The sequence below is a fragment of the Neofelis nebulosa genome, chromosome 13 (genome assembly GCF_028018385.1).
Source record: "Neofelis nebulosa isolate mNeoNeb1 chromosome 13, mNeoNeb1.pri, whole genome shotgun sequence".
NCBI classification, from domain to species: domain Eukaryota; kingdom Metazoa; phylum Chordata; class Mammalia; order Carnivora; family Felidae; genus Neofelis; species Neofelis nebulosa.
The window spans coordinates 44,045,272-44,065,926 of record NC_080794.1 but is presented as its reverse complement, the minus strand read 5'-3'; the positions used below and the strand labels follow the sequence as shown (position 1 = coordinate 44,065,926).

At 49.5% G+C, this 20,655-nt stretch overlaps 1 protein-coding gene across 2 annotated transcripts in view; it reads right to left on the bottom strand.

The window, feature by feature from the left end:
• Positions 1 to 20,655, bottom strand: part of ANXA11 (annexin A11) — a 45,581-nt gene that overhangs the window by 21,786 nt on the left and 3,140 nt on the right. The gene's annotated exons all lie outside the window — the stretch shown is intronic.

Genomic DNA, 20,655 nt, shown 5'->3' with positions numbered 1-20,655 from the left:
ACTGGGAATAGAAATGAAGCTTACGGTTTATATTTACACTTTTTTGCCACATGCATGTATTGCCTATTAAAACAACAGCTTTAAAAAAGGCCTGATTCAGGTGCGGATTTCTGAGCTCACTTGAGGCCATGGCTGTCCTTCCAAGATTTAAATAACTCACACAGGGTCTATTCAGCCCCAGGCAGCCTGGCTCAGAGCCTGGGGTTAGCATTATTACATAAATGTACCAGGGGACCCAGACCCAGAGGATCCACTAGTGTGTCCCCGCCCAGGGCAGGACCACAGGGCAGCCTCAGGCTGCTCCCGGAGTGATGGCACTCATTCCCAGGAGGGCTTTGCAGACTTCCCAGCAAGAGTCTAAATTTGTCCCCTGTCAGTAAGCCGGGTCTAAACCCATGTCCGGGGAGCAGGCTTTCATCCCCGGGTCTTCCCCTCCTCTTGTGAGTCCACCTCCAGTCCACGCCCTCTCCTGCAAGCAGCCTCATTTCCCCACCACTTCCGGTCTGCAACTCACTCCCTTCTCTGTCGCGGAGCCCTCTTTAGAAGCAAAGGCCCCAGTTGTGGTCCCCCAAGAGTACAGGGCAGGACAGGACCACCGCCTCCCTCTTCCCTGCCTCTCTGGGGGGTACACTGAGAGAAAGTTCTGGACAAGGAGACCTGATGCGGATTCCTGTTAAACTCCCGATCATTCAGCCTGCTGCTCAGCCTGCTGATGTGCGGACATTCCGATATCAAACATCTTCATGCTCAGTTTTGTTTTATAGCCGCTGATTTGGTAAGCATGACATCTGCTTTCTTCCAAGTAACTGGGAGAAAAGGGCCAAGGACCACACTCTTGAACTGTCACTGCCGACCACACGCCAGCCCCACAACAGCAGGTGCAGCCACTCAGCCAGCTATCCGGCCCCCAACTCTACCACAACACCACACACGAGTCCCCATCAACTTCATGATGGTTTAAAGAGGGCCTGCGTCAAGTGAGGATTCTAACACACTGCCCATGCCTAGAGTCCTCTGGTTTACCTGCCTAATAATCCCCAGGAGAAGGGCGACGGCAGCTGGATGACCTAGGGCACCCTTGGGGTGCACCATCCCTGCCCCCAGTGCCTACCCAGCCAGGAGGCTGCTGGGATCCAACTCTCTGACTCACAGTGCCCACATGCTTTCCCCTTTGTGAACATTAAGAAATCTGCTCATCGTCCAGTCTTTGTGTAACTTTGAGACACCACCGGGGGTGCCTGGGTGGCTTGTGGCTCAGTCGGTTAAGCGTCCAGCTTTGGCTCAGGACATGATCTCGGTTTGTAGTTCGAGCCCTGCATTGGGCTGTCTGCTGTCAGTGCAGAGCCTGCTTCGGATCCTTTGTCTCACTCTCTCTCTCAAAAATAAATAAACATTTTTTTTTAAAAAAAAAGAGGCCACCACCAGGGTCTGCTGTACTTGGTGGAGGTGTTCCCGGCACCCCGGGGCTGCCATATCCCCGCTCGGAGGTGAGCTCAGGCAGGGCTGCTAGGGGCTCCTCACCGTCCTCTCCCAGGGCCTGTCCAGCCCTCGTCCTCCACTGCAGAGGAGAACACGGTGAGCTACAACCTAGCAGATCTGCTTTCTCTTTGGCGTCCACAAGTATGGCATCTTCCACACTGACCAGGCCCTTCTCCTACTTCTGTCCTTCAGCAAAGGAGAAAGGTGCCTGGGGAGGAATGCTTCACATTGCTGATGCAAGTCTCACAGACTGGGGCATATCCCCCATTCTACGGTGGCTCTGGTCAGGACGCTGACCCGGGGACTCACTGGAGAGAGCTTATTCCACAAGGCAGGCAGCTGGCTTCTTTCAGGATTGCTCCAATTCTCAGACACCAGTCTCTGGGGAACGTCCAGCCTCCAGTCCTGCCACTTTTGGGCCCGTGTGAAACAAACACCACCCCTGCTTCTTCACTGGGGCCATCCACCTGCCACTGGACACTTGATTTCATCCAGCTGTGGCCTGTCTCTGGCTAAATTGTGCTTCTCCAACTTCAGTCTGCAAAACAATCCCCCATTGGACTTGTTAAAACCCAGACTGCTGGGTCCCTTCCCCACAGTCTCTGAATCGGTAGGTCTAGCTAGGACAGGCCTCCAACTCTGTATTTTCCACATGGAAGCTTCCAGGTGGTGCCGATGCTGCTTGACTGTAGACCATACTTTGGGTAGCACTGCTTCTTCACGCACGAGAATCGTCTGGACTGCTCACTGAAAATGCACTGGGCCTTGGACCCAGGAATTCTGGTCCTGCAACCTGGAAGGACAGAAACCCAATACAATCACCCCATCCCCATCCCCAGTGATTCTGATGTAACTGATTCTGCGCTCCACACTCCAGGAAACACTCTTTCCTTTCAGGTACTGGGACACCTTCTAGCTTATACTGCCTAGCCTTTCTTCTCAATAGCAAGCCCTGAAGACAAGCACCTAGACCTGGGCATCCCAGGATCGCATCAGAACCGAGCCTCATAGTGCCAGGCTGATGAGGAAACAAAAGCAAGAGAAATGTAGCTTGAATTACATCTCCTTACAACCTGAAGCCCACTGACACACATCTGATATACACAGAGCGTGACCTTGCTCAAGGAGCTCATGGCTGCCTTCATGCTTTTTTTTTTTTTTTTAAATTTTTTAACGTTTTATTTATTTTTGAGACAGGGAGAGACAGAGCATGAACAGGGGAGGGTCAGAGAGAGGGAGACAGAATCTGAAACAGGCTCCAGGCTCTGAGCTGTCAGCACAGAGCCCGACGCGGGGCTTGAACTCACGGACTGTGAGATCATGACCTGAGCCGAAGTCGGCCGCTTAACCGACTGAGCCACCCAGGCACCCCCCCCTTCATGCTTTTTATTACAAACCACAAGTAACCTTATCTCAACAGCAGCTAGCCCCTCAAAACGCTGAAAGCCTTGCTTCCAAATTCCTTTAAAACACACTTTATCTTGGGGAGCCTGGGTGGCTCAGTCGGTTAAGTGGCCGACTTCGGCTCAGGTCATGATCTCGTAGTCCGTGAGTTCGAGCCCCGTGTCAGGCTCTGTGCTGACAGCTCAGAGCCTGAAGCCTGTTTCAGATTCTGTGTCTCCCTCTCTCTGACCCTCCCCCATTCATGCTTTGTCTCTCTCTGTCTCAAAAATAAATAAACGTTAAAAAAAAAAATTAAAAAAAAAAACACACTTTATCTCTATCCCCCTCCCTCCACAAACTTAAAAGTATATCATCAGTCACTCCCCACAACCCCAGTGCAGCTCTTCCTGCCCACGGGTCCTGTCCCTGTGCTATAATAAAATCACCTTTTTGCACCAACAACGTCTCAAGAATTCTTCCTTAGCCGTTTGCTCACGAACCCCACTTCATAATTCCATCAAAGCGAATGCTGAAAGTATACAGCAGGCACACACTATATACTCTACAGTCTCAAGGACTGTAAAAGGGCCTGTTTCCTAAAACTGTGTATACGTATGCAAGCATATGGTTACATTTCAAGGGCTCCACAAGGACAGGAGCCAGAGTCCTCAAACGCAGGAATCTAGAAATGCTGTGTTGGCAGAAGAGGCAAAACCATCCAGAACGAGAACCTTACTCCTCCCGCTCACTCGCCCCCCTCCCGTAACACAGAGCCTCGTCGTTTCCCCACCTCATCAAGGGGAGAGGGAGACAGGAGCCTCCAGCAAGGCTGGGCTATGCACACCTCCTGGTGTCCAGGCTGACTTTCCGGGACATGGAAGAGAAAGGGAGGGTTGGGTGGTGGCAGTGCCATGCCGGGCACAAGGACACAGAAGTATCTTCCCCAGAAGGTCAGCACAGGACTCAGGTGGGGGACAGAGCTTGCAGCAGGCTAATGCTGAACAGAAGGGGAGGCCTGAAAGCATCATCCCTGAGACCTCCCGCCCCTCTGTGCCCTGCAGCAAGCCAGGCAGGCCTGGACCAGAGTGGAAGCTTTTGGGGGATGACCTCTCTATTGGCCTTCCCCAGCCTGGGGGCTGGAGTATTCATTTGTGTATTCATCCTTTAATATTAAATCCTCAATCTGGTTGTATGCAAGAATTTAAATATAGAGTTTAAGTCATGCAGCTCAGATGATTCTCGGCTGATATATTTTTAAAAACAAAAAGAAGAGAAGACAAGCCACCAACTGGGAGAAAAAGTTTATGCAAGACACATCTGATAAAGGGCTGTATCCAAAATATAGAAAAGAACGCTTAAAAACTCAACAGTAAGAAAACAACCTGATTTTTAAAAATGGGCCAAAGGCCTGGACACCTCACCAAAGAAGACCCACAGACGGCATTTGAGCAGATGAAAAGATGCTCCCCATCAGACATTAGGGAATTGCAAATTAAACAACGAGATACCATTACACACTTATCAGAATGCCCCAAATCCCACACAGTGACAACACCAAATGCTGGTGAGGCCGGGGAGCAACCAGAGCTCTTGCTCACTGCTGGGGGGAGTGCAACAGGGGACAGACCCCTTGGAAGAGTCTGGCAGCTTCTTATCTTACCCTATAATCCAGCAATTCTTGGTACTAACCCCAGTGCGTTGCAAACCAGTCCACGTAGAAACCTGCACACAGATGTTTACAGCACCTCTATTCAAAATGGTCAACATTTGAAAGCAATCAAGAAGTCCTTAAGTAGGTGAATGGATGAATACCCAGATGATGGAATATTATTCAGTGCTAGAAAGAAATGAGCTGTCAATCCACGAAAAGACATGCAGCGCATATGAGAAAAGGCTACATATTGCAGGATTCCAACTCTTGACAGACTGGAAAAGGCAAAACTCATCAGGGGTAAAAAAAAAAAAAAAAAATCAGTGGTTTCCAGGAATTAGGGAATAGGGAGGGATGAACAGGCAAAGCACAGAGGAATTTTTAGGCCAGTGAAATACTCTGGATGATACTAAAATGGTGGGTATATTAGTTAAAATTCAGGGAATGTCCAACACTAGAAGTGAACCCTAAGGTAAACTACGGACTCTGGATGATTACGATGTGTCCACGTAGGTTCATCAATTATAACAAATGTACTTGTCTGGTAGGGGTGTTGATAACAGGTGTTGATGGTAATGTACTTTCCACTCAATTTTGCTGTGACTCTAAAACTGCTCTGAAATATAAATTACACTTAAAAAAATAGAAAATAGAATTAAAAAAGAACAGGGGTGCCTGGGTGGCTCTGTTAGTTGAGTGTCCGACTCTTGGTTTCGGCTCAGGTCATAATCTCAAGGTTTGTGAGTTCGAGCCCCACATCAGGCCCTGTGCTGACAGCTCGGAGCCTGGAGCCTGCTTCAGATTCTGTGTCTCCCTCTCTCTCTGCCCCTCCCCTGCTCATGCTCGCGTGCTCTCTCTCTCCCTCTCTCTCTCTCAAAATAAATAAACATTAAAAATAAATAAATAAATAAAACTAAAATAAAAGAATAAAATAAAAAGATTAGAACATATTGTAGGGAAATTCAAACCCAGCCAGAAAGACACAAAGTGAAAACAAAAGGTCTCTCTACCCAAGGTTGCCGCTGAGCAGTTTCTCATGTATAATTCAAGACCCCCTCCCCCAAAACATACACATAAATGCATGTGTATGCGTGCGCGCGTGTGTGGTTTATGTATGTTCCTATGTGTATACAATTGTTTTAAAGCAAGAGATTTATTTGCTTATCTGTAAACTCTCCTCGCTCCAGTGCAAGGCTAGGTTTGGGCAGACTCGGGTGTAATTAATGGTGCACATTCTTACCTGGCACTGTTTGCGGAGATAAAGTTAGTTCGCCCCCAGCCAGTCTGAGCAACTTCTGGCCTCCATACACTGCCCCAGGAGTGGTGGGCCATTCTCCCTGGGTTAGTGGGCAGGACAACAGGAGACAATGACCCAGACAGGATGCGAATGAAGCCCAAAGCAAGCAGAAACACCTACCCAAAGTAATCCGCTTCCAAGAATCTTACATGGAAAAGGATCCCAAATGTGACCAGGAGCCAGGTCCATCCAGATCTCCGCAGACCTCACTAACCCATGGGCGTGAAGTGGGATTGGGAGGGGGGCTGGGGGGAGGGCTTTACCTCTCAGGGCTCGTCCTTCCTTTTGCATTCTAGGACTCCTAAAGGGGTCTTTAGATTTTTACTCCAGTCCTAGGTCTATAGACTCCCAAATGTTCACACTGGAAGCGACCTTGAAGAATATCTAATTTCCAACCCCTTTGGTTTTGCAGCTAAAATACACCAGGGGCACTGTTTACTCAAGCCACTAACACACTAGGGAGAGGGTCCGTGGTAGAACTCTGCTTGCTGCCTGCTCTCTCCTAACACAGCCACGCTGCAAAACCTGTGGCCACTTCATCCTGAGCTAGGCTGGCTTGTTTGGTGGTCCCAGTCGGTCCCGCCACTGGAGACCTACTTTCAGGCCCCTCTTCCCAGGGCAGAAGGAAATGCAGTAAATATGCTCTGAATCGGGGTTTGCCAAGGCCATTCCTTATGGCCAGAAGGCTCCAGAGATCCTCAGGTGCCTAGGCTCACACCACTTCCCTCTCCCCACACCTACAGGGTAGGAGGGAAGCCAGGTACAGGCTAGAGCTATGCCACATACAGTCATTCAGAGCTGGCTCAGCACTGACCTGGACCCCCCACCCCCAGCTCAGCCTTAGCAAGCAGAAACAGGCAGCTTGATGTACTGCTCAGTGTTTCTTGAACTGTGTTCTTGGACACCAGCTTAATATCTTGCAAGTTGAGAATTTAGACGGATGCAAAGAGAGAGAGATCAGTTGTCCAAAAACTTTGGAAAATGCTGCCTACCACATCCCCTCTCCAAAGTGCCAATTCATAATAGCATAATAAAGGCTCTAAGAAATCCTGTAACAAAGGAGCCTACTTAACTTTATCCCCAAATTTCCCAAACTTATTAGGCAATCATGACAACAGTTACCATTTATTGAATAATTATGTGCTAGGCACTGTGTTACGTGCTTTATGTGGAATTCAACTTTACAACAATTCTACAAAACACTAAAATAATGATACCCTATTAGAGATAAGGAAACTGAGGTATGGAGAGATTAGGAAACTTGCCCAATGTTACAGCTAGCAAATGACTGAGCCAAGATTCACACCCAAGCAGTCAGACTCCAAAGCCCAGGCCTTTCACTGCCCTCCCCCCGCCACCCCCCCCCCCACCCGGCCATACTATACTTCCTCCAGCCCCAGAAACTAGTATCTCAAAAACTAAAACACACCAGTTGATGGAAGAGTATGGGATTAGGAATTGGGACCATCAAGCCTCACTGCGATCCCAGGTGCTCCATCAAAGGCAGGATAGGGTGGTGGGAAGAAATGAACTCTGATGCCAGACTACACGGGTTCAAATTCCAGTCCTGATCTCTACTAGGTGTGTGGCCTTGGGCAGGTTACCTAACCTTTCTGAGCCTCACTTTTCCACATCTGTAAACTGGGGACAGTAACAGTTTAATATCAGAAATGTTCTCCTTGTACCACTTAACCTTTCATTATATCTCTTTCCCCGGTATAAAACAGCAAACAGAGTTTGAGGGTCCCAGAGACCCCCAGACCATTTGATAACACTCATGATGAGAAGTGTGCGGGCAGAGGGGACAGGGTGTAGAGTTGGGGAGCGAAACTAGAGGTGGGGGCAGAGGACATGAAGAGTAGAATCCAGTCCACCAGTCCCTTCTCTCACACCAAGCCCAGCTCTGGGAGCAGTAGGTCCTGTGAATGGCTGTGTTGGATGTTCTCATCTCCCCAAGGAAAAATCACGAACATGAGACTGGCAAAGTTTTCTTTCCTTTCCCTCTGCACACCTGGGTGCCCTGGGGGGCCTGGTGCAAGCCCCAGGAATGGCAGGGGCTGGGGAAACAGAGGCAAGAAGCTGATGGGGGGTGGGGGGGAGAAGAGCATCTCTGAAAAGGCCTCTTGGAGATGAAACCTGCTCAGGAGGAGGGAGCTGGGGAAGAGCCCCCGCGCCCCTGCACAAAGCTCCAGCCCTGCAGGCACCCAGGAACTGGCGTCGACACTTCCACCTGGGCCCCGCACTGACAGAAACCGTTTTCTCTCATCTCAGCTGGGATGAGAGAGACCACAGCACAGCTCTCCGACAAACCTGGCTCGCTCCTGTTCATGGGACGGTTCCCTCTGACACCGCACCGAACGGGCTTTGGGAAGAGCCGACGCTCAGTCAAAGACCGATCCCCGATTCGCGATTTCTGAGCGATGGAAAATGAAGGTGAACCCAGATATGGTGTCACCGTCTGGCTCACACCCAAAGCCCAGAACGTGACAAGGGCTCAGGCCTCGGTCATTGCCGATGCCAAGGGTCTTGTGACAGACGCAGTGGCAGTGAAAAGTCCAAGTCACGGTCAGGACCTGAGGAAACCCACCCCAAAAAAGGGAAACTGTGGGCTGTGTTTCCAAGTGCAGTTCAGGCTGAGAGCCAGGTCTGTGTCTGCCTCACCACTTCCGCCTGGGGAGGCGCCTCCTGGTTACGCCACCTGAGCAAGAGGGGCTGCTCCTGGAACCACCTGAGAAACAAGGAGGAGGGGCCCGCAGACGTTAATCAGGCACGAGTGCCAGGGACGCCTGGGCCCTCCTGGCTGCCCCCTTCGCTCTCAAGTCCCTCGCCCTTTCCTGCAAAGCCCAACCCAAGGCCGTTTCCCCAGGATCACCTGGGCCCCCAGGGGTGCAGCGCATCCACACCCCAGAGCGGTTACTGTCTGTGCAACACAGCCTTTCAGTGGCTCGCAGGAAGGCAACTTGGGGAGTTCCTTCCCTGGACCCCGCCTCTGAGTGGGGAAAGAGGAAGCCGAGTGGCTCATCCCACGTCTTGTAGCCTAAGCATCACCAGCGTCCATCCCCAGATACTCTGTAGGTCCTGCTACCACCAACTGCTCTCCCTCCCGTACCCTAAACCAGTTCCCCGTCTTCACACAACCCACGCTCCCCCATCAAGAGCCACAAATATCACAGGACAGTCACAAGAAACATCTCGGCTCTGCCGTATGAGTTTTGCCCACAGCCCACACAGATCTGATATCATCTTCTAACACTGCTGAGGAGGAACCAGGGTGACACACGGGGTTTCGAGCCCGACGACAATGATTCCAAGTCTAGCTCTACCACTTGCTGGCTGGGTGACCTTGGGCATATTGCTTGACCCCTTTGAGACTTTTTCTTTACCGGGAAAATTGGGGAAGAAACGTCTATCCAACTATGTGGCTGGAAGGATTCGATACACTGATACCCATATACAAAGCTACCCACCATGCAGCTTATTAGCATATAGTAGGCACTCAGGTAATTTCAACTTTCTCTCTAAAAAGCATTAGCCTGGGGGCGCCTGGGTGGCTCAGTCGGTTGAGCGCCGACTTCGGCTCAGGTCATGATCTCACGGTCCGTGAGTTCGAGCCCCGCGTCGGGCTCTGTGCTGACAGCTCGGAGCCTGGAGCCTGTTTCCGATTGTGTGTCTCCCTGTCTCTGACCCTCCCCCGTTCATGCTCTGTCTCTCTCTGTCTCAAAAATAAATAAACGTTAACAAAAAAAAAATTAAAAAAATAAAAAATAAAAAAAATAAATTAATAAAAAGCATTAGCCTGGAAGCTAGGATCTGGGTCCTGGCTCCACCACTTGCTGTGTGACCTTCTTGGAGCAGCTCTACCTCTCTCAATTTCGATGCTGTCTGCAAAGATACGACCTGCCCACCTACCTTGGAGTTGCCGTGAGTACTGAAGGAAGCAATAAAAGAAAAAAAAGCTTTTGTCAAGTATGGGACAGCTCTCTTAACTCTGTGACCAACTCACACAGTGCTGGTCTCTCCCAAGAGGCCAAGAGGACAGGCTGCGATGTTCGGAAAGGGGGAAAAGGGTCATCGAAGATCCTGGACATACACCCCAACTTGGTCAGTGTCTGGTACTCACCTACCAGGTGTCCAGCCCACACAGGAGGGGCGTGCCTAACCAACTATGCAACCATGGGGTGTCCCAGGACAATGTTGGTAAGGAGGAGGGCTTTTCAAAGCCCGAGATCAAGGCACCATCACGTTCCTTAATTAGGTCCTTCAAAAATATCCCAGACAGTCCACACCCTGATCCCCCAGAACGTGTGAACATGTTACCTTACATGGCAAAAGGGGCTCTGTAGATATGATCAAGGTTACCAATTATGAGATGGGGAAGTTGGCCTAGACCACCCAGGTGGGCCTGATCTAATTACATGAGTCCTTTCCTGAGCGGAGGCCCCTTCCTGGCTGGGTTAAGGATGAAAAGGAAGAACAGGGGTGCCTGGGTGGCTCAGTCGGTTGGGCGTCCGACTTGGGCTCAGGTCACGATCTCACGGTCCGTGAGTTCGAGCCCCGCGTCGGGCTCTGGGCTGATGGCTCAGAGCCTGGAGCCTGCTTCCGATTCTGTGTCTCCCTCTCTCTCTGCCCCTCCCCCGTTCATGCTCTGTCTCTCTCTGTCTCAAAAATAAATAAAACGTTAAAAAAAAAATTTAAAAAAGGATGAAAAGGAAGAACAAAGAGGATGGATTTGAAGCACCGTGGAGGAAGGGGCCATGAGCCAAGGAATGCAGATGGCCTCTAGAACCTCACAAGACAGGGGTGCATTCTCCTCTAGAGCCTCCAGAAAAGACACAACCCTGCCCAACAAACACCACGAGGCCTGTGAGACAAAAGCGTAAGACAGAAAGGTTGAGCGGTAAATGGTGCAGCCGCTGTGGCAGACGGCAGGGTAATTCCACTTTGGGGTCACAGACCCCGAAGACCAGAAAGCAGGGACCCAAACACACGAGCACACCACTGTCCACAGCACTTTACAAGCGCCAAAAGGTGGAAACAACCCAAATGCCCATGAGAAGGAATGAATGAACAAAATGCTGTGCACAACACATGACAGAATATTACTCGGCCTTAAAAGGGAAGGAGATTCGGAGATTCGGACGTGTGCTACAACAGGGATGAACGCTGAGGACGTGATGCTCAGTGAAATGTGCCCATCACGAAAAGGCCGATACTGTGTGATCCCACTTTCAGGAAAGAGGTGCCGGAGTGGCCAAATTCAAGAACTGTGGGTGCCAGGGCCTGGGAGGAGTGGGGACTGGGGAGTTTCTGTTTAATGGACAGAGTTTCAGTTTGGGAAGATGAAAAAGTTCTGCAGGTGGGTGGTGGCGATGGTCGCACAACAATGTGAATGTACGTAATGCGGTGGAGCCACACACCTTTGAAAAGTGCTTGAAATGGTGAATTTTATGTTTTTTAAAAAACGTATATATATATTTTAAATGCTTATTTATTTTTGAGAGAGAGAGAGAGAGAGAGAGACAGAGTGCAAGCAGGGGAGGGGCAGACAGAGAGGGAGACACAGAATCTGAAGCGGGCTCCAGGCTCTGAGCCATCAGCACAGAGCCCGATGCAGGGCTCAAAGCCATGAACTGTGAGATCATGACCTGAGCCGAAGTCGGACACGTAACTGACTTGAGTCATACAGGCACCCCAGTAAATTTTATCTTTTATATATTTTACCACCAAAAAACTGTGTGTGGTTTTAAGCCACCAAGTTTGTGGCAATTTGTTATGGCAACAATAGAAAACTAATGCATAGAATGATCTCCTTCTTTCCAGATCCTCCCATCGTGTTCTCTTTGAAAAGGTCCCTGCCCTCCTTGTGTAAAAGATTCGTGAACAAGTCTATGTAACTTGGCAAGCTTTCTTTGACATGGGAAGCAATAAACCACCAAGACCAGAGAAAAACCATTCCAACCGAGAAAGGGAGGAGCAGGTGCTCGCCTCTCCTGTATGTCTGGGAATAAGAGCTCAATAAAGCTTTGCTCCCTTGTATTATCAGTCAACATGAATCACCATGGTGAGACTTGGGGCTCCGAGCGGGTTCTGTATGGCCAGGCCAGACACACCCAGCCAGGAATGCAAATGCTCTGGGGAGGGAAAAGCTCTGCACAGGCAGGCAATCACACTCAAACTGGCCAGGACCCCACCAACTAGGGCACCAGAGCTCACTCCCCCCTAGCGATGACTCAGTTCATTCCTACCCACCCCACCTCAGCCCTCATTTCACAAATGGGGACACTGACAACCAGGAGGGAAGAAGGGACATGCCTAGGTGACATAACAAGATCTCAAGAGGGCCGACCCAGGACCCCCACCTCCTGCCTCCAAGACAAGAGCTCACTGTCCAAAAGGTAGGACACCAGTCAGCCGCTGCATCTACAGGAGTTGGTCCTGGTTTGGGGAGGTATGGAACTTATACAGTTTTAGGGGCCCTCCTTAAGCAATGACACGATGTCAGGGTGTCTGGGTTAAGCATCTGACTTCAGCTCAGGTCATGATCTCACAGCTCGTGAATTCCAGCCCAGAGTCAGGCTCTGTGCTGGCGGCTCAGAGCCTGGCGTCTGCTTCAGATTCTGTGTGTCTCTCTCTCTGCCCCTCCCCTGCTCGCATCCTGCCTCTCTCTCTCTCAAAAATAAACATTAAAAAAAAAAAAAAAAAAGAAATGATAAAATGTTTTGCAAATTTTACAAAATGATAGGACTTTGTGAATCCACTGCCAGGGCCCCTCTCGTGGAAGGGCCAAGGCAAGTGAGGTGGGGGTAGGGGTGTCCCCCGAAGCCAAAGCTTAAATTCCATTAGCTTCAAGGTAATGCCATTCCTGGGCTCAAAGAGGCGCCGGGGCTGGGCTAGACCATCGTGGGGAAAGAAGAGGAGAACACAAAGTCGGGTTTTCCTGTGCCGGGCTTTCGTTCTGGCTGTGGACACACACAATAAAGCAGTTGCAGGAAGTTACCCACAAGCGCTTTAGGAGCCATTCCTAGTAAGAATGGAGATTCCGGCTGAGAATCAGGAAATGCATTCTTTGGGAGAGGAAGGTGGGAGAAGAGTCTAGACAACCAGCTTCCCTCTGAAGGGTCTTGGTCAACCTAAGGCTCTCCTGGGCCTCTCCCTCCCTCACCTATTAAATGGGTGAGCCTGCGAGGGATCCACGGTCGTGGACGTGTGCTGCCCAGAACCTGGGGTTCCGTGAAGGTTTTGTAGCTCACACTTATTTCCTGGTGGGGAGGGGGAAGAGCATAAAAGAGACTCTGGGCCTGACTTAAAGTTTTTTTTAATGTTTATTTATGTTGAGACAGAGACAGCACAAGCGGGGGAGAGGCAGAGAGGGAGAAAGAGAATCCCAAGGAGGCTCCACGCTGTCACCGCAGAGCCCCACACGGGGCTCAAACTCACAAACCATGAGATCATGACCGGAGCCAAAACCAAGAGTCGAATGCTTAACCGACTGAGCCACCCAGCCATCCCTGTTTTTTTGTTTTGTTTTGTTTTGTTTTAATGGAAAAATAGGAGATCTGGTAACACGGGTCCTAAACTTCCTGATGGGAGCACATGGCTAGGGAGGCAGCAGCTACCCTTTCGGCCAGGTGTGCCTGCTTCAGCTGCTCACTGTTCCCCACTTGCACAGTCCCAGGCACCTGCACACATAGTCAAAGGGACAGGTGTCACCCAGGGCCCTGCCAGTTAAGATACAACGAGCCATATGAAAGCCCAAGGCCTATCACAGATCCCCTCTCACAGTGAAGTAGGGGAAGAGGGGTAGCGGACAAGACTGAAGGCGGTGGCTGTTCAAATGGCTTTGGAGAGGCTCAGTCCCTTCAAGCCTAGGAGACAGGAGACAGTATCTATCCCAGGTCCAAATGGCTGAGGCACTCCCCACTCACCTACAAGCCCCAGGAAGCCTCTCCTTCAAATTATACTTACCAGCGGCTTAACGGTGACAAAGTCCCGGCCAACCTTCTTACTGCTGAAGTGGAAAGAAATCCCCACCAGAGCCTATAGATCAGAGATCTGTAAAGATCCGTGAAGATTCTCTTTTAGAGCTCCAGTATGGGCTGACCCCTGTGTAGCTGGGATCCTAAGGTTTGCCAAAGGGCCCTGGGCCAAGGGACACACTGTGCCATGCCAGGAAAATGGCAGGCTCCTGGAGGTCTATGGGCAATGGAAAGACTCACAGGAAATGGCATGTCCGTGGCTCAGCCAGGGCATTTTCTTGGCACTTCTCATCTTCAGGACTTCTGTTCAGGCAGTTCCTTCTACCTGGTCTGTCCTCCTTGTCTCCTTTATCCCTTCCTTAAGGCTGGGTCAGTCTTAGCCTTCCTTTAGCCAAGATAGAGCCCCCCCCCCCCCCTTCAGGAAGCCTACCTGAATCTCTCCACGCATAATGACCGCTCTTCTTGGAACTTATCAGCACTTGGCCTAAAACGTTTTCTATGTTCTCCAGTGCTCTAACAATACTCCCCCTTTTCCAGTACCTATGATAGGCACACATATTAGCTCAAAATAGATCACCTCATTAATCGTCACAATGTTCCCACAAGATGGGTAGTGTCACCTTAAGGGAGCTAAGGCTTAGAGACGACTGACAGGCAAGGGTCACACACCCAAGTAGTGCCAGGGCCAGAATTACTTTTTCTTAGGGGAAGAGCGAGTGCCCAGGCTGTAGGATAGGCCCCTCTTCCTCCTGCCACTGGCTAGCATAGGGCTGGGCACAGCGAGCGCCTCACACGTTGACAGGATACGAGTGGACCCTGATTCATCGCTTCCACATCCTGGGTGGCACCTGTTCTGATGGCCTCTTTGGTCAAATCTTCTGGTGCACGGGCTTCAGGAATCCGGGGGGCAGAGAGGACTCATCAAGGACATTCCCTTCTCTCCCTCCCACACCAAGGCAGGACCTCAAGCGTTTTGAGAGGGTGTATGAACATCCCTAACTCTGCTGGAGAAAGGGGGTAAGTGGCCTTACCCTCTGCAGGGACCGCAGAGCCTCAGTGCCCTGCCCTCATGGGGAAGCTGCCTCTCCTCTCAGGTGTGAGCACAGTGCCATTAAGTCACAGAAACAAGCCAGAAAGCCACCGGGCAGCACTCCACAGATCCTGACCACATTTTCCCAGGCACTGAACAAAAACCCTCTGAGAGGTGCGGTTAAACATTCAACTCCCCACCCACAGGCCAAGAATTAAGACTAGATGGAGCCTATGTCAATCATTATCCAGGCAGTGCCTCAGGCTGTCCTCTGAGGCCTGGCACCTGGGGCTGACCAGCCTGGAGAGGTTCTGGGCAAAGCAGGCTGGGAGAGTGGCAATGGGACGGTGTACAGGCCTTACCATGGGGCTGAACTTGAGCAAGCCAGTTCTGAAAGATACCTTTTAGAAATAAAAAGTCAATTCCCGGGGTGCTAGCATTGGATGACGCAGGAATCCTAGAATACTGAAATTGGAAGCAGGCTTCATGAAATCATTTGCTTCAACCGGCCTATTTTACTACAGTGGGGAACCAAGACCCAGAGAGCAGAAGAGGTCTGCCTGACGTCTCAGAATTGACTAGGGGCAGGACACAGACTAGAACCATGTCTTTTGACTTCCAGGCTGATGCATTAATGGCCCACGGGGGCTCCCCTCCACTCAGCACACTTCTGGGCTCCAACCCACTTTCCCGGGCTGGAGAATGGGCTGGGGAAATGTACAGGCTGTCAATAAGGAAGTGACTCTGCGGCCTCCCAAATAAATTCCCGTAAAATCGAGCAGCACAGAAGACAACCTTTGCTCCGCGGAAGCCTCTGGGACATTGTTTCCCTCCCTATGAATTAACAACAGCAGAGAGTGGGGGTTGGTGGCCACTTGTTCTGGCCTCTCTGGGGTCCGTTCGGAGTTTAAATGGCCTCTTCCCCCAAGCTCTCGTGGAAATAGTCACCTACGCCTAATACCTGGAGTTGAGAAAGGTGAGCCAGGCGGAGGAAGCACAGCAAGATACTCTCCATCCCAAAGCTGGGTCTTGGAGGGGCCATCCAAATCCCTGCGCGGCCTGTAAGGTCAGGAGGTGGCTCCAAGCGACAGGATGTGCGGCCGCCAGACCTGACTCCTGGGGGCAGCCCAGAAGGAGCGATGATTCTCAGAGCATCAGCAAAGTGGCGGCAGCAGCTGCTTGCCTGTTCATTCTCGAGCCCACGGGTGGGAGGCTGCCACGCCCAGCACCACGAGCTGGCCTGCCACTGTAGCGACAGACCATTCCTACTTCCTAACCTGAGGGATAGGGGCTTAGCCAATGGCAAGACTGATAAGCACAGCAGGAGTTCAAATTATAGACAGCAGTGGGTGGTGTCCCAGGAACTTCTGGTTGTCCCCCTCAACCATCTGCCCTCTCTTACTTCCGTAACAGAGCACAAACTGTTGCCTGGCACACGGTGGCTTCAAACAAGAACTGGGTTTCCAAGCCTCCCTTGGCAACTTAAGCAGGGCCCTGCCATGAAAGTCTGCTGTCCCGGGCCATGCACGCAGGGGAAGCTCCTGGAGCAGGGCTACCCAGGGTGGCCCCCAACCGACGCATCAACACAGCCCGGGTGGCTGTCACAAATGACAATTCCCAGTCCTCACCCCAGACTTCCTAAGTCGCAACTAGGGTGGGGCCCAGAAACCTGTGTTTTAACAAACTTTCCAGATTATTCTTATATATGCTCACATTTGAAAACCACAGCCCCGGAGAATGCTGGAAGCAACTTTACAGAAGGAGCCTGGTGCCTGCACCATCTCATGGAGCGGACATTGACTCGGGCCTTCAATTTCTGAAGAGAGGAGCTCCTCTCTCAATCCATGACCACACCCAAATCCTAATGCAGGTAGGTTAGGGAAGCAGGATGATGAGAAACCGAAGCAAGTCAGCAGAAATCAGAAAAGCGATAACATCCAAGTATAATAAATAATGAACAGAAAACAAGATGCAAGGAATAAAATCAAGAATATCTGGTATGTGGGGTGGGGGTGGGGGGGCCTGGCTGGCTCAGTTGATGGAGCGGGTAATGCCTGATCTCGGGATTATGAGTTCCAGCCCCATATTGAGTGTGGAAATTACTAAAAAAAATAAAAACAAAAATAAAATTTTATGTTTATTTTTGAAAGAAAGAGGGAGAGTGCATGCACATGAGGGGGAAGGGCAGAGAACGGGGGACAGAGGATCCCAAGTAGGCTTCACGCTGACAGCAGCCCACACTGGGCTCAAATTCATGAACTGTCAGATCATGACCTGAGCCAAAGTCAGACACTTAACTGCTGAGCCACCCAGGAGCCCCTTAGAAAAATAAAATCTAAAAATAATAAAATAAAATAAAATAAAATAAAATAAAATAAAATAAAATAAAATAAAATAAAATAAAATAAAATAAAAAAATATATATGTCTCTCTATAGATAGATAGATAGATAGATAGATAGATAGATAGATATAGTATGTAAACAGTATTAGGTAAACAGAAAGAAAAACTATTAGTGGAAATACTTATATTAAAAATATGTTGAAGACTGTTTCAATAACCCTGCCTCAGCAGGCTGAGGGTTTTTTCCAGCCTGTTTTTCAGCCTTTTGCCTTTACCTGAAAATACAGGACTTGGAAAACTACTCGCTAGGATTTCCCCTGAAATCGCTGATGTGACTTAAAACACAAAGATACAAAAGGGTGTAAGATTTGGGGGCCCACGTCTTTGTATCTGACATTGGGCCCTCGGACATTTTTGTGTACTGACTATTTTGTCACATACTTTGTGGAATCGAGAAGGGTCACGTGCTGTCCCAAACGAGGAAGGAACAGTGTAATTGCCAGTCAGAGCTGACTGTGACTTTGGACATAAAGGAAGGGGCAGATATGGAGAGATGCGGCACCTGGGCCTGTCCTTGGGGCTTGCAGGCAAATCTTACTTTACCCATCCCTCCTAAGAAGTTGGGACTGGATTATTTCATGATTATCAGGGAGCTGAGAAGCAGGTGGGGGAGACCTGAGCACCACCTACTCCACACAAACCTGAAAGAAAACTAAACAGACCACGTTGTAAAATGTGCAAAACATTGGAAAACCCCTAGCTGATGCCTCCCTCTACATTTCTGAGCCTTTCACTTACTCTCTTAAAAAATACACATATTGGGGCGCCTGGGTGGCTCTACACCCAACATGGGGCTCGAACTCACAACCCTGAGATCAAGAGTCGCATGCTCTTACAGGTGAGCCAGCCAGACGCCCCACCATGTAGATCAGTTTTGATCCAAGGATGTTTTAGAAGACAGCATTTGGGTTCCTGAGTATTTTTGTGGAGCAGTATGATCATATTTTAATGTTGACTGGGGCTTTTATTGGGTTATAATTACTAAATGTGATCAGCAAAATTTCTTCTCATTGGGCTGTATTAAGATTTTCTTTGTGGCAACTACATGACCCATACCAGAAGGTTTCACGGACGGGGAAGGCTATGTATTCTCTGTGGGACACATACTCTAGATGTATCTGTTAACTTGAGCTTATCTGCATTTCCTTGAGTATCTATCAATTATGAGAGGTGCTCCAAAAATTTCTCGTTATGATCTTTATTTAAGTCAAGCTGTACTTATATTTATTCTAGATGTATTAATCTGGCATCCGTGTTTGGTGTATACACGTTCATCACACTTATCTTTGCGGATTGTAAGGGCGTCTGCGTGGCTCAGTTGGTTGAGTGTCTGACTCCGGCTCCGGTCATGATCTCAGGGTTCATGGGTTCAAGCCCCGCGTTGAGCTCTGTGCTGAGAGCTGGGAGCCTGGAGCCTGCTTTGGTTTCGGTGTCTCCCTCTCTCTCCGTCCCTCCCTCACTCATGCTCTGTCTCTCTCTCTCAAAGATAAATAATAAAACATTAAAAAAAAAAAAGACATTAAAAAATTAATTAAAAGACTAAAAATAAATGAACCAATTTAGGTATTAAAAGTAGAGCAACAAAATAACCAAAAGGAGGAATGAATAATGATAAAGGCTGAAATTAAGGACCAACAAACAGAAAAAAGTGGAAAGGACACACAAAAATTATTATCCAGTTAGCATATCCAGTTGGATTCCCATTCATAATATCTCGCAAAGATGTATTACAAGGCCTGTGGTCTGTCCCTGATTTGGAAAACTTAATGTCATAAAAATGTCAACTCTTCCTTATAAATAAATACATTCAATGACATTCCAATTCTAATTTCAAATTACAAAAACAGTCAACAGTCTCAGTACCCATCGATAAGGGAAAAGTTATATAAATTATGGTCCATCTGCACTATAGAACATTCCACAGCTGCTACTGACCTGGAGGAATGCAAACCCAGAGTTACTGCCTGTGATAAATTAATCAAAAACACAAGCTACAGAGTAAGGTGTGCAGTATGAATCCATTCTGTGAAAGAAGCAAACATTTACAGGTGCCTTTGTCTACATGACACAGAGGGACACAGGGAGAGACCCTTGGCTGCAGGCCACCCACTGTGCTAACTTCCTAGGTGGAATGGGAATAAAAGAATGAATTGAGAAACAGAAACAAATATCCCCTCAGTGCAGGCCTCCTGCAGCACTACCCAATCCCTCTTCTTCCTTTCAAAGCCAACATTTTCAAAGCCTGTCTACACTCAGTATCCCCAGATCCCCACCTCCTACAGCTCCTGCACCCGTTGATCCCAGTCTGGCTTCTGCTCCAACATCCCACCAAAACTGCCCTGGCTAAATAAAGTGCCGAATATCCTCCTTGTCGCTTCCCACAGCAACAATGGACACCGCTGGCCATTCCTCCTACTGAAGTGGACTCACCCTGGCCTCTGTGATCTGACACTGTCCTGCTTTTCCTTCCCTCTCATGGACTGCTCTTTTTCTGGCTCCTTTATAGGCTCATCTTCCTTTACTCAGCTTTCAAGGTGAGTTCCTCAATCTCATCATGCCTTAAATCAGATACAATCCGGACAAAAAAATGTCCCTCTAGCCCAGACCCCTCCAAAGCCCCCCACATACCTGCCTACTTGGTACCTCAGAGGCATGTCAAACGCTACATGTCCAAGACTGAACTCATATGATCATGCCCACTCTCCAGACCTGGTTCTTATCCAGTGTTTCATGTCTCAGGAGAATCCAGGGGGACAAACTAGGGTGAGTGGGGTGGCCTTTGCTTTTATGCACACAGCACAAGGCTAGGCAGACAGTGGGTGCTCACTAATGTTGAGTTCAACAGAAACACGCCTTGTCACCCACTTCCTAAAAATAGCCATGACCTTTTAGGTGGACACACCACGCTCACATCTGCTACCACCAGCCCCCCCCACAAAAACAACCTCTCCCGCCCCCCTTCCCCCAGAGATGCCACTCGCGGGCTTAACCTGCCACATGCTCCCTCCACCCTGCTACCCTCCTCTGGGTTTCTCCTCTCCACCTTCACTCAGATTCCTCTCATTTCACTGTCCTCCTGGCCAGCCTCTCCCCAGGCTGTAGGTGTCAAAGGCTGGAGCCACGGGACTTCCCTCTCAATTTCAGGAGCAATTCTTCCCTTCTTTTCTGCTAAGGCGTGGCACTTTCAGGAGCACAAGCCCATGGAAGACCAGACACTAAGGGATCACAGAACCAGGACTCAACCACCTACACACTCCAATCCCGTTTCAAGTTTCCTTGCAGTAACACCCTCAGGGTATCAACATTGTCATCACTACATTCTAACTGATCTTAAACTCCCTTTGCAAACAGTTTCTGCAATCAACCATCTGAGGTAGGCATTTTTACCATTCAGAACACTTGGGACCCTGTGTGGCTCCATGGCTTGTCCCAAGTG